Raw genomic sequence first — 14,164 nt, forward strand, 5'->3', positions numbered from 1 at the left:
CATCACACTTTCACCGTCTCACTTTAGCTTCCGCAGATGGTTCTTGCCTGCCACAGTTATTACCGTGATGTTAGCGAAATGGTATTTTTCTATTTCCATCATTCCTTCTACATTTATTAATTGGAATTCTGCAAAGAAGAGCTCTCTCTTCTTTCTCATTTTCGTTTATTCAATTATTTATTTATATCAATGTGAAGTCATGGATATTTGCTTTATTCTATGAGTTATAATCTATTACTGTCATTATTTATTTTTTTACCAAATAAATTCAAATGTAACCACCGGGAACCCCTTCAATGCAGTTCCTATGGTCTTTTGTAATGTTCTTATCATTTTTGAGCAATTTTCCTAGCACTGCAAAATTGTCCAAGCTCATTTATACTTTCTCTGCCCAAGCCCCAGAATTAGACATTTCTCCAAGAGCCCTGGTTCCTTTTATTAAAGAATGGCACTTAGTTACCAAGATCTAGAGGGCTCATAGTTACTAAGGTGTCATTATTTGTAGTCCCTCTCAGAGGACAAAGCTAAGAAATATACATATACCAATATCAATTTCTGTATCTACCCACCTGTTTATAAAACTATGCATTCACACATTCCTCTGATTCCAACCCAACACCACAAGGTGCACTCTAACCTTTCCCTCTTTCCATGTTTGTTATACGTTTGCAACAGTGAAAAACCTGGCTCTCACTATCTAGCATATATTTACTTATTTGCTTAATTGTGGATATACTTGAGACAGTTTCAGGATTTCTAATGCCTTTTTAATGTTTGTGTGATTTTAGTCAAATAATGAAATGCCAATGACACACTGTTAAGGTTAAAGGTAAGGCAAGACTAATGGTTAAGTGGGTGAATTCTGGATGTGGGCAGTTGTTTAGTCTTTCTAGATCTAACCTTTCTTACCTGCAAAATAGGAATAATAACAATGTCTAGCTCATAGGATTGTAGTGAGAATAAAAGAGATTAATGCATGCAAAGTGCTTCTTAGCACGTAGAAAGCTCTAGATAAAGGGTATACACTTTTATGAGATAAAGCAAAATTTTCTATGGGTATCTAATTGTTTTAGTAAAAAGTTGATCCATAATAATATCTGTTGATGTGAGGGAAACAAGAAAGAGATTGGAAGCTTTGAAGCTTGTCATCCATTTTCTCTTTTTATATATAGATATATGCTGAATAATGATGTTTCAGGCAAAGATGGACCACAATATGACAGTGGTCTCATAAAATTATAACACCATATTTTTCCTGTACCTTTTCTATGTTTAGATGTTTTGATACTCAAATACTTACCATTGTGTTACAATCTCTACAGTATTTAGTACAGTAACATGCTATACAGATTTGTAACCTAATAGGCTATGCCATATAGCCTAGGTGTGCAGTAAGCTATACCATTTAGATTCGTGTAAGTACACTCTATGATGGTCACACAATAGTGAAATCACCTAATGACGCATTTCTCAGGATGCGTTAAGTGATGCATGATTGCATGTAGTTGTAGAAACAGATACGTTTCCTCCAGCAGATGTCAGCACTTGTACCATTGCCTTTGAGTCAGTTTCTTGAGTCTTGGTAATGAAGTCATCACAGCTAGAGACAGCCAAAGCATGCTGAAGAAAGAAAGCAACTTCAGAATTAATATCCTCATACAAAATGTGAGCAATAATCCACAACTGTTAAAAAAAGGAAAGAAAAAATGCCCCACATCTAAGCACACTTGTGAAGTACCTACGGTGAATTCAAGCCGATCTACCCAAACTTGGGCCTGACCACAGGGTACCTGCTCGTGGTAAGCGAGGCCCAGGACCCCCAGGCTTTGGAACATCATCTCCAGGGTGGGGGTGGAGAACTAGCTGGACAGGACTTATTGGAGGTCCCAAGCAAGGCGAGGAGCTGGAGTAGGTGCTCAGTCTCTGCCCCTCTGCACTCTAAGATCCCCCAGGACAGGGCATGGGCAGAACTTACAAAGACATGCAGACCCAAGTGCACTGCCTGGGGCTGGAGGAACCAGTCTCGGTGTGAAGCAAGAATCAGACACGCACACAACATGGCTAAAAACGGGGTTGGAGGAGGACAAGGGAGCCCCACGGTGGGATCTTGTGGCCATCTAACTATAGAATGTGATGCTCAGACTCAGGAAATCAAGGCTGCTGCAGAGTCACCTCTCCTTTTGGTGTCCTAGTGTTACCAATCCTGCTCCTGTGAGTGTCAGGAGAGGGCAAGAGCCACCCTGTCGAGGGAAATCCCACGCTCTCAGCCTGAGAAATGGGAAAGCACATTTTACTTAGGTCACTATTTTTCTGCAAATAAATCCACAGTTCCTGATTTCTGTCAGAGAGATGGTTTCCTACTTGGAAATATTACAGTGGCAGCACCTATCTGTCATTACACACTGTGCTGGACATTTGGCACTGTTTGGCCACATGGCATCTATTCCTCCTGCCTATCATCACCCTAATTTCCTTTGGGGAATTATCTAGTACCTACTGTGTACAGTCTTGGTGGAGAGTAAACCTAGGCTCTGTCCTCCCATTCCTAAATCAAAAGGGTCTTCCAAGCCTCCTGCTGCCTGACTCTCCTCTCAACATAGTACAACAACTGAAGGCAGGCATGACATCTAAGTGTAGTTGGACTTGCCTTCCTGGGAATTTGGCTTTGAAGCAGAAACAAAGGACAGAAGGAGCGGTCAAGTCCATTCATCCCAGTGATGGCACCTGGGCAAGACATGGAGCTGTCCCTGCTTCCACGATTGTCTGAGCTGCCTGGCTCCTGTCTGTTTCAGTTCAGTTCTAGGCCTTCCCTTCCACCCTGTGGCAGCCATGGCTGCTCAATCATTTCCCTTTTCTTCGTTTAGCCTAAGTCAGTTTCTGTTTCTTGCCATCAATGAACCTGGCGGATACACCAGCTCATCCTGAGGAAGAAAGAATCCCTCATTTCCCCTGCTTAGGGAAGTCCAATGTGGAGCCTAAAGAACCAATATGACCCTCCTCCCTGAGAAATGATCTTCCTAAGGTTCTTACCAATAAGAAAAGGAGTTTTTATAATTTCTTATCCCTAATCAACAGCCAGTTGGCAATTTCTGATCAGAACATGGAAAAACCAGAGTTTACTCGGCAAGATTAGGCCACCTGTTATGAAAAGGGAGGGAGACGTGGAATTTCAAGTGGCTACTCAACTCACAAGGAAAACCTGGTGATTGCCAGCTCTCCATTGCACCGCTCCTCAGATCTGTGCTGGGAATGTTGCAGGGGCAAGCCCGTTGCATCATAGGATAGAGGAAATGATCAACGCGATCAACTACTTTGTTTTCTTACCCCTAACCATTTCCAGTCCTCTGCAGAGCATTCTGGTCCTGCCGTTCCTCAAGAATATGTGCCCAGGTTATTTACCCCAGTTACAAGGGAACCCAAACCTCCATTGCTTGGTGAAAGACAGCCTTGTGTGGTGGCACACAGCCCAGATTGCCTGTGTTCAAGTCCCAAGTCTGCTAAGGCTGGAGGACCCTGAACATGACACTTAATTTCTCTATGACTCAGCCTCCACAGTTGTAAAACCAACATCAGAGTCAGTATGTGTGAAGCATTTAACATTGGAAACACAGTTATGCTCACATCACTGTCCTCTAGACCCTGCCATGGCATCAGGCCACTGAACAAGTGACGAAACATTAAGCAGCCAACTGAAACTACATGATCTCCCTTCTGTTATTTACCTGTAATTATACTTGTTAAAAGAGAACATCCAAAGTTCTACTATTGGCATAACAGTGTGAGCAGCTTGGACTTGAGAAACTGTTGAAAATTATTTTTAAAACAACATTGAAATTCTCTGGAAGTTTACCCAAGTATATAGAGCAAATGAAGAAATATTTATTCAAGAAAATCTGCTAAAACTCAGTAAGAATTGCAAGTCTATGGTATTTGAACTAAGGCTGCCTTCTTCTTCCCTCTCCCAGTTCAGCAAGGTGGAAATTCCACTCCAGATTTATAGCCAAGAAGACAGGGCTCTCTCTCCCTGTCAGCTCCCAGTCAGAGAGCTATCTTTCTGGGAGGGATGGCATTCCTCATCTTGTCCCCAGCTACCTGTTGCTGAGGCTAAGTTCCAGGTGAGTAAAGCCAAGAAGTGGGTGCTACTTTTTTCCTCCAACCCCTATTGGTCCAACTGAGGCTCTACATTGAGTGTGGCACCCCTGAGAATGCTGGGACCACAGTTGCCCCTTGCCCCAGCTCATGAAATGGGAAATTCCCACAGGACAGGCAAGAGAGGAGACCAGGAGCTGCTGCCTCCCCATCCACTGAGCACTCAGCTCCTAGAGTCGGGGGTGTCACTCAAAGAGAAATGCACCATTGTCCCCACTGCCAGCACCAGAGGCTTGGCTCAAAGATTTCTGCCAGGCAGGAGAAGCAGGCTATAGACAGGGAACTCCAAATCTCCTCCTAAATGAACTGACTTCTTTGCAACATAGTGTAGAGAGTTCAAGCTCAAGGGTGCTGCTCTCCAAAGCAGTGAAAGTTGTGGTAAAATACATCTGCAAAATTGATAGATGCATTAAAAATGTAGGTTAAACTGCAGGCTGGCTACTTTGCTAGAAAGAAACAGTGAAAGAGAGCTGTAAAGAAGCCTGCTCAATGAGAACAAATCACAAGCACTGACTTCAGGTACTATCCTTATAAAGGAGCCGAATTTGATTGGATTCCACTATAAAGCAACTTATGCCCTTATAAGCAACAGAGCAATCAGCCAGGAATTAGTGGAGTTTAACAGCTGGATGTGGTCAGAGAAAGAACAACTTAAAGAGAGCCTTGCCAAAATCATGGTCATTTCAGGGTGACTAGGGACACACTCAAGGCAACACCCTTTGAGGTGCAAAAACAGAAGCTTCACACTGTGGGGAGTAAAGGGACTTCACGAAAATAACCCAGCCAGTCACTAGACAAGTAAACAAGCAAATAACAACAACAAGCCTGGAGGATGGGGTGGGGATGACCAGTAGCCAGATTTGCTACAATATATTATCTAAAATACCCAGTTTCCAACAAAACTTATGAGATAGGAAACAAATTAGGAAAGAATCACCATACATAGGAAAAAACAAACAGAAAACAGAAATTGCCTGTGAAAGCAACCAGATATCAGATCTAACAAGACTTCAAAGTAGCCATTATAAATATGCTCACAAAATGAAAGAAAATCATGGTTGAAGAAATAAAGAAAGGTATAATGATAATGTCTCATCAAACAGAAATATAAATACAGAGATAGAATTATTTTTTTAAAAAGAACCAAATGAAAAGTCTGGAGTTGAAAAGTACAACAACTGAAATGAAAAATTCACTAGAGGAACTCAACAGTAGATTTGAACAAGCAGAAGAAGAATCAGCAAACTTGAAGATGGATCAATAGAGATTATGCAATTTCAAAGAACAGAGAGAAAACAGAATGAAGAAAAATGAACAGAGCCTCAGAGAACTGCAGGACACCATAAGCCAACATATATATAACAGAAGTGCAGAAAAAGAGAGACAAAGAATGGAGCAAAAACAAAATTTGAAGAAATAATGACTGAAAACTTCCCAAACTTATTGAAAAAACAATCTACACACTCAGAAAGCTCCATAAACTGCAAATAGAATAAATGCAAAGAGATTCTGCAAATAGACACAACATAGTGAAAATGTTGAAAGCCAAAGACAAGGAGAAATTCTTGAAAGCAGCAAAAGAAAAACAACTCATCACTTAGAAGGGAACTCCCAATATTATTAACAGCTGACTTTTCATCAAAAACAGAAGAGGCCAGATAGCAGTGGGGAAATCTCTGAGGTAGACCACATAGCTAGGGCAAAAAACCAAACCTCAATAAATTTAAAAGGATATAAATAATACAAAGAATATTCTCTGACCACAATGGAATAAAGCTAGAAATCAGTAATAGAAACAAACAAATTTGGGGAACTCACAAATATGTGGAAATTAAACAACACTTTCCTAAATAACCAATAGGTCAAAGAAAAAACCAAAATGGAAATTAGAAAATACCTTGAGAGAATGAAAATGAAGCCACAATGTAACAAAATGCATGGGATATAGCTAAAGCAGTGCTTAGAAGTAATTTATAGCTATAAATACCTATATTAAAAAAGAGAAAGATCTTAACTCTTCCTCTGGGAAACCTAAACTTCCACCTTAAGACACTGGGGAGGGCCGGGCACGGTGGCTCACGCCTGTAATCCTAGCACTCTGGGAGGCCGAGGCGGGTGGCTCGCTCGAGGTCAGGAGTTCGAGACCGGCCTGAGCAAGAGTGAGACCCCGTCTCTACTAAAAATAGAAAGAAATTATGTGGACAACTAAAATATATATATACAAAAAAATTAGCCGGGCATGGTGGCTCATGCCTGTAGTCCCAGCTACTCGGGAGGCTGAGGCAGTAGGATCGCTTAAGCCCAGGAGTTTGAGGTTGCTGTGAGCTAGGCTGACGCCACGGCACTCACTCTAGCCTGGGCAACAGAGTGAGACTCTGTCTCAAAAAAAAAAAAAAAAAAAAAGACACTGGGGAAAAAAAGAGCAAATTAAACCTAAGTCAAGCAGAAAAAAAGAAATAAAAAAGATTAGAGTGGAAATTAATAAAATAGAAAACAATATTTGAGAAAAAGAAAAGAAGCCAAAAGTTGGCTTTTTGAAAAGACTAATCTTTAGCTAGATTGACCAAGAAAAAAAGAGAGAACTCAAATTACTAGAATCAAAAAGGAAAGGGGGACATTACAACTGACCTTACAGAGAGAGGAAGCGTTACACTATGAACAACTGTATGCTAATAAATTAGACCACTTAGAATGAAATGGGGACATTTCTAAAAAGATACAAGCTACTGAAACTGACTAAAGAAGAATAGAAATTCTGACTAGACCTGTAATAAGTCAAAAGATTGAATTAGTCATCAAAAAAACTAACCACAAAGAAAATCCCAGGCCAGATGTCTTCACTGGTGAATTCTTCCAAACATTTAAAGAAGAATTAGCACTTATTCTTCACAAACTCTTCCAAAAAATAGAAGAGGATGCCCTGATGCCAAAACCACATAAAGACATCAAAAGAAAACTACAGAGCAATATTACTTATGAATATGGACGCAAAAATCCTCCAAATAATTACAGCAAGCTAAATCCAGCAACATATAAAAATAATTAATACATTGTGACCAAATAAGTTTTATCCAGGAATGCAAGGTGAATTGACAACCAAAAATCAGTTAATAAAATTTACCATATCAATAGGATAAAAAATAAAAAACACATAATCCTATCAATAGCTGCAGAAATATTATTTGACAAAATATAACATTCCTTCATGATAAACACTCAAGGAACTAGGAATAGAAGAGAACTTCCTCAATCTGATAAAGGACATCTGTGAAAAACCCAGAACTGACTTTATACTTAAAGGTGAAAGACTAACTGCTTTCCTCCAAAGATAAGGAACAAAACAAGGATGTCTGCCCTCATGACTTATATTCAATATTGTACTGAAGATTCTAGGCAGGAAAATTAGGCAATGAAATGAACTAAAAGTCATTCAGATTGGAAAGGAAGAGGTACAACTATCTCTATTTGCAGATACATGTTTCTATATGTAGAAAATCCTAAGAAATTCACTAAAAAAGTGAATCAAAATTGAGATGTGTCTTAATGTTGTAGATCTCCATTCTCAACAATGACTCAGATGATCCAACACTAAAGTTCACTGATCAAAATTAATCAGTGGCTGGAATCAGGCTTCTAACTCTATTTTTATGTGAGTAAAGCTGATTAAACTGCCTTAGAAGTTGCTTTCTGTAATTACTTTTAAATCTATAATTTTGCATGCTAACAAGCTTCACTTAAAACAAAAATCATCATAACCCTTCCAATCATATAGATTTCCAAAAATTGGACCACTTTTGAAAAATTTTGTTTTCCTGCTAAGCCTCTTCTGCAAAACCATATGTAAGTAAGTGTTCATAAGAGAGAATTTAAGCTTTACAACAAATGGTGTTGGGAAAACTGGATATCATGGAAAAGAATGAAAGCAGACTTGTATCTTACATAACATACAATAATTAACTCAAAATGGATTAAAAAACCTAAGTATGAGACCCAAAACTATAAAACTCCTAGAAGAAAGCATAGAGGAAAAGATTTATGACATTGGATTTGGCAGTGATTCCTTGGGTATAACACCAAAAGCATAGGCAACAAAAGCAAAACTAGACACATGAATCTTCATTAAACTTAAAAACTTCTGTGCATCAAAGGACACAATCCACAGAGTGAAAAGGCAACCTACAAAATGGGACAAAATATTTGCAAATCATATATTTAATAATGGGTTAACATCCAGAATATAGTATAAGAAACTCCTATAACTCAACAAAGAAAAAGCCAAATAACCTGATTTCAAAATGTACAAAGGATTTGAATGGAGATTTTTCCAAAGATGGTATACAAATGGCCAAAGAGCATATCAAAGGATGCTCAAAGTCACTAATCATCAGAGAAATGCAAATCAAAACCACAATGAGTGGTTTTGAGCCACCATTGGGAGGGCTACAATCAAAGAAGGAAGGAATGAAGGAGGGAGGGAGGAAGTGCTGACAAAGGTGTAAAGAAATTGGAACTCTTGCGTACTCTTGGTAGGACTGTAAAAAGGGAGCAACAGGATCCAAGGGATGAAAATGTGCTATAACTTGAGTAGGGTGTGAATTGCATGGGTGTATGCATCTATCAAAGCTCATCGAACTGGACACTTAGGATTTATGCATTTCAGTATATGTAAACTATATCTCAATTAAAATATTATCCAAAAATTCCTAAGTTGCAATTTTATAGCTCCTAATGAACAGTATCAAATACTTTCCTAAAAGATTGTGTCAGTTTACAACACCATCAACATTGTATGAGAGTGTAAGTTTCCTGCACCGTCATCAGCATTGACTATTATCCCATTCTTTAATATGCAAATTGAATGAGTGAAAATAGCACCTATTTTTAATTTCCTTTTTTTTTTTTTTTTTGAGACAGAGTTTTGCTCTGTGCCCTGGCTAGAGTGCAGTGGCATCAATGTAGCTCACTACAGTCTCAAGCGATCCTGCTGCCTCAGCCTTCCAAGTAGCTGGAACTACAGGTGCACACCACTGTGCCCAGCTAACTTTTTTATTTTTAGTAGAGACGGGGTCTCGCTCTTACTCAGGCTGGTCTCGAACTCCTGAGCTCAAGAGATCCTCCGGCCTCAGCCTCTGAGAGTGCTAGGATTACAAGCGTGAGCCACCTCAGCCAGCCTAATTTCCATTTCTATGACTACAAATTAATATTTTCCCATATGTTTGTTCACAGTTACATTTATTTGGGGGAAATTGCCTTTTTTGTCTTTTGCCCATATTCTCTTGGACTCTACTGTATCTTTCAATTTGTAAGAATTCTTCATGTAATAAATATGTTAATGGTTTAATATATTTGCTCCAAATATTTCATCACTTCTTGATTGACCTTTGAATTTTCATCAGGTTGTTCTTATGTACAGAAATGTTTCATTTTCTATAGTCAAGTACATATCTTTCCTTATGACATCTTTTCTCAGTTTAGAAAGTTGTCATTTCTCCCTTTACCCAAGAAAATTATTTTTTTTTCTGATTTTTTCAGTTATACCTATTTTTAAATGTGACACTTTAAACTTCTGGAACTTATTTTAGGAAGATATGAGGTGGGATGGAAATTTATTCTTTTCAAAATGCTATTCGGAAGGCAGCGATGCTCACCACTATGCCACCAACGCTACAGTCGCTCTTCCAGCCATGAGCATAGTACGACTTTCTGTTTTTCCAAGTCATCTTTTATCTCTCTCAGTAAAGTTTTAGGCAGAACTCTCCAGCCAGGGGAGCTGAGCGTGAGCCCAGCAGAACCTGGACTGTGGCCTCCACGGTGGTGGCAGGGCCATCCCCACATTCCGGAGGCGACTACACGGACCAGGCACTGCGGAGGAGTGTCCGGCCGGCAGGAAATCCCTCTCCCCCTTTCTCACCAACTTCTGCAAAAGACTCTGAGATTATTCACGTGACATTTGGATATAACAAAATGAAATGCCAGGAACTAAAAGTGAATCATTAAAGAGAGTAAAACTGAAATAAAACGGCAAGAGCATCAGCCAGGACGGGACCACTAGAGAAAGTAGATGATGGGAAATGAAGGAAAGGAGGGTTTCACAGTGCCTATTGTTTCACCAGACCTTCTGAAAGGTAACTAACACGTGATCACTCTTTCTTCAGAGAACTGCTCTTTTCAGAACTAGTTACATCAAACAAACCAGCCCCCAGATGTTAGCCCTCCGGTCTCCTTGATTGTACTTGGGAAAATAGTATTAGCTTATTAAGTACAGAATGTCCGATTTCCCTAAGTATTAAGTTTGACAGTTGATATCTCTGACATTTCACTTTGAGACTTCTTTTTTGTTTTTTTAAGCCAGTCAAATTTAGCAGTGGGACACTTCTTATTTGTTTGGTTTTTTTAATTGTGAAGGTAAAGGTACATCCTCATTCTTTCAAATGCACATTTTGGATTGTGATTATCTTCAAAAATTTTTTAGAGCAATTTTTGTGAAACCATGGATAAGTCAAAAATTCGTGTTATGTTTTAATATGAATTCTCTCATGGAACCAATGCAGTACAAACAGCTCAAATATCAACGAAGGGTTTGGGAAGGATGTGGCTAATGAACACACAATAAGTACATTGATGGTTTCAGAAGTTCCTTTCTGGTGATTTTAATCTTGAAAATGAACCATGTGGGTGACCTGAGACTAAGGTGGATAATGATAAGCTCGAAGCTGTAGTGGAAGTGAATCCATCTCAACCTACACATGAATTAGCAGCAAGGTTTGATGTTACTATTCCAACAATATTGGGCCATTTGAAACAAATGGGCAAGGTAAAGAAGCTGGATAGATGGGTACCACGTGAATTAAACGAGTGTCAGAAGAGAAATCATCTCGAAGCTTGCCTTTCTTTGCTTTCACGACATAAAGGTGAACCATTTCTACACCATATTGTTACATGTGATGAAAAATGGATTCTTTTTGACAATCACAAGCATTCAGCACAATGACTGGATAAAGATGAAGTGTCAAAACACAGTCCAAACCCGAATATTCATCAAAAAAAGTTAGTGGTGTCTGTTTGGTGGTCCAGCGCTGGTATTATCCACTATGGCTTCATGAAACCTGGTCAATCCATTACAGCGGATGTCTACTGCAATCAACTGGATGAAATGATGAGGATGCTTGTGATTAAGCAGCCGAGATTGGTCAATAGAGACAGGCCAATCCTCTTACAAGACCACATGTTACAAAAAAACAAAGCTGCTCAAACTACAGAGACTGGACTTGGAAACTCTGTCATCCACCGTATTCACCAGCCCTTGCGCCAACTGACTGTCACTTCCTCCAGGCTTTGGACCACTTCTTGCAAGGAAAAATATGCACTTCTCAACAAGCTGTGGAAAACACCTCTCATGATTTCATCGCCACTGGCTCTCCAGGCTTCTTCACTGCTGGCATAAACGAGCTACCATCAAGATGGCACAACTGTGTTGATAGTTTAGGCACACACTTTGATTAATTGTACACTTTTTGTTTGAGATATAATAAACTAAACTTTTAATTCAAAATTGGACATTTCATATTTAATGACTTAATATTAAATAGCCTCACCCTAAGAATGAGAAGAAAAAACACCTATCAAAATTTTATGAAATATTTTGCACTTCACCAGCATCCATCAATCCTTTACTTTTGGTAAACATTTCCATTATCTCCTATTTCAGGGATTTTGTACTTTTAGGCATTAGGTTTACTAGATGCCTTTTTACTCAAATTATTTCCTTTATTTACAGCTTTTTGCATTATCCAATTTTCCTGATAGCTTGTATATATTAGTACCCGAATTTCTCTAAAACTGCCAAGTTTCCACTTAAGTTTCAAAACTATTTTTATTTCTTTATAGTAATTTTAATTTGGATTTCAATCCTTGCTTATGTTTTGGGAGATCCAGCTATCTATCAAAGCCTGAAAATATAGAAAATTTATTCTTTTCAATGTCCTTTCTACATTAGCATTCAGAATATGGCTGTCATTTTTCATGATGATGATTTCATTTATGGCTTTTATAACCTCTTGCTCAGAACTTATTGCCTTGGTACAGGCTATTCAGAGAACTTTCTAGATGAATGAGCCTATGCTGTATTTTCACTTTTTATCCCATCCTAGTTATACTGTGAGCTCTAAAACAAATACTCTTGCCCAAGCTCACTTTGTTTTCTCAGTACCTGGTTACCATTTGTACTACTTCAAGTAAGCATCTTTTTTAAATTTATTTTATTTTTGACTAGTCAAGTGCATTAGTGAGAAGGGGACAAAGTAGTAGAACATGGAGTTCAATCTGTAACTGTGAACCATCAAGTAAGATAGCTCACTACCTTCAGACCAGCCAAGCATCGTTTTATTAATACTTAAAGTACAGATCCCAGCCTACATTGAGATGAACATTCCCTGGTCATACTGTGTCAATAGTTTTCTCATTGCTACAGTTTACTGGTTTAATTGTCACAAGCTTCATTTAGGAGACATGGAACTACCTGTGGATCCATTTATTAACTGGAAATTCTGCTTCATCATACTTACAATTGACAATCTTGAGCAAATTGAAATGCCTATATCAATAATAATTTGTTAACACATTTGCCATGTTAAAATTAATTAAAATTTACAACTACAATAAGAATATTAATTTTTCAAATGGGAAAGAATGATGATTCAGGACATAAAAAACGAACTGGACTGAAGCTTCGCCCCCACACACTTCATGTCCGTTTTTGGGGGGCGAATGAAATCTTGTCATTCCAGCAACATAGATGAGCCTGGAGGATATTATGTTAAGTGAAATAAGCCAGGCACAGAGAGTTAAACACTGCATGTTCTCACTCACATTCGGGAGCTAAAAAAGTTAATCTCATAGAAGTAAAGAGTAGAACGGAGGAAACTAGAGGGAAGGAAGGGTAGGAGAAAGGGAGGGAGAGGGAGAGATTGGTTAAAGGATGCAAAATTATAGCCAGATAGGAGGAATAAATTCTAGCATTCTATAGCACTGTGGGGTGACTATAGTTAATGATAATATATAGTTTCAAATAACTAGAAGAGAAAACATTAAATGTTCCCAACACAAAGAAATGATGTATGTTTGAGATGATGGATATGCTAATTACCCTGATCTGATCACTATACATTATATGTATTGAAACCTCATCATGTATTCCATAAATATGTACAATTATGTGTCAGTTAAAAAAATCAATAAAAATTAAAATAAAATTTTAAAAGAATGTATCTTTTGGGACTATGGTATTATTTATTAAATAGTGTTTTAAGAATAAAATTTTTATACCTGTTCAGGAACATTGTATATTACAAATATTTATTTGTTATAACACAAAGGGGAAATGAATTAACATTTGGCCATAGAGATGTTTGTGTTACCCAAAAAACTACTGGATGCAAGCTGTTATGTAAATATGAGATTCACTGCAAACTTTAAAATATAAACTTAAATATTTTTATCAGTTAACAAAAAAGAACTCTCAGAAGCAGATTTCCACCCAAATTATACACATGGGAGAGGAAAGCAATACAAAGAAAAAGGCCTTTGGGTGGCTACTATGGGGTGATTCTCTCATTTTATCTTCCTTCTAGTTGAAGAGGTTGGAAAGTTAAAGGCACATTTCCCAAAATTCATTGCACTTGGGAGACCCCCAAAGCCAGCTGTCTGCCCCCTTCTGCCTGTCTTTGCTGGCAAGCAAGGTCATGGAAATGTGGGGATTTGAGAGCAGAAGCTTCTTAAATCTGGTCTTCCAACCCCTAGTTGACAGCTTCGGATGGGTGTTCTTGACCTCTGAGCTTCAGGGGCACCATCAGAGACAACTATTGTAGGTAAATTCTGAATTACTCTAAGAGTATTCCTTGAGGCCCCATCCAGAAGCAGCTCCTTAAATCCTACTTACAATCTGTAAGCACCTAATGTCCTGTTTTGAATCCCTTCCTGTTGAAATACCTGCGGCTATCCTGTTTCCTGCACTTGA

General features: G+C 38.5%; 1 pseudogene; it reads left to right on the plus strand.

Annotated features, from left to right (window-relative positions):
• Nucleotides 1-10,282: 10,282 nt before the first annotated feature.
• Nucleotides 10,283-12,765, plus strand: LOC138399460 (probable G-protein coupled receptor 160; annotated as a pseudogene).
• The last annotated feature ends 1,399 nt before the right edge of the window (nt 12,766-14,164 follow it).

Source organism: Eulemur rufifrons, chromosome 19 (assembly GCF_041146395.1).
Source record: "Eulemur rufifrons isolate Redbay chromosome 19, OSU_ERuf_1, whole genome shotgun sequence".
NCBI classification, from domain to species: domain Eukaryota; kingdom Metazoa; phylum Chordata; class Mammalia; order Primates; family Lemuridae; genus Eulemur; species Eulemur rufifrons.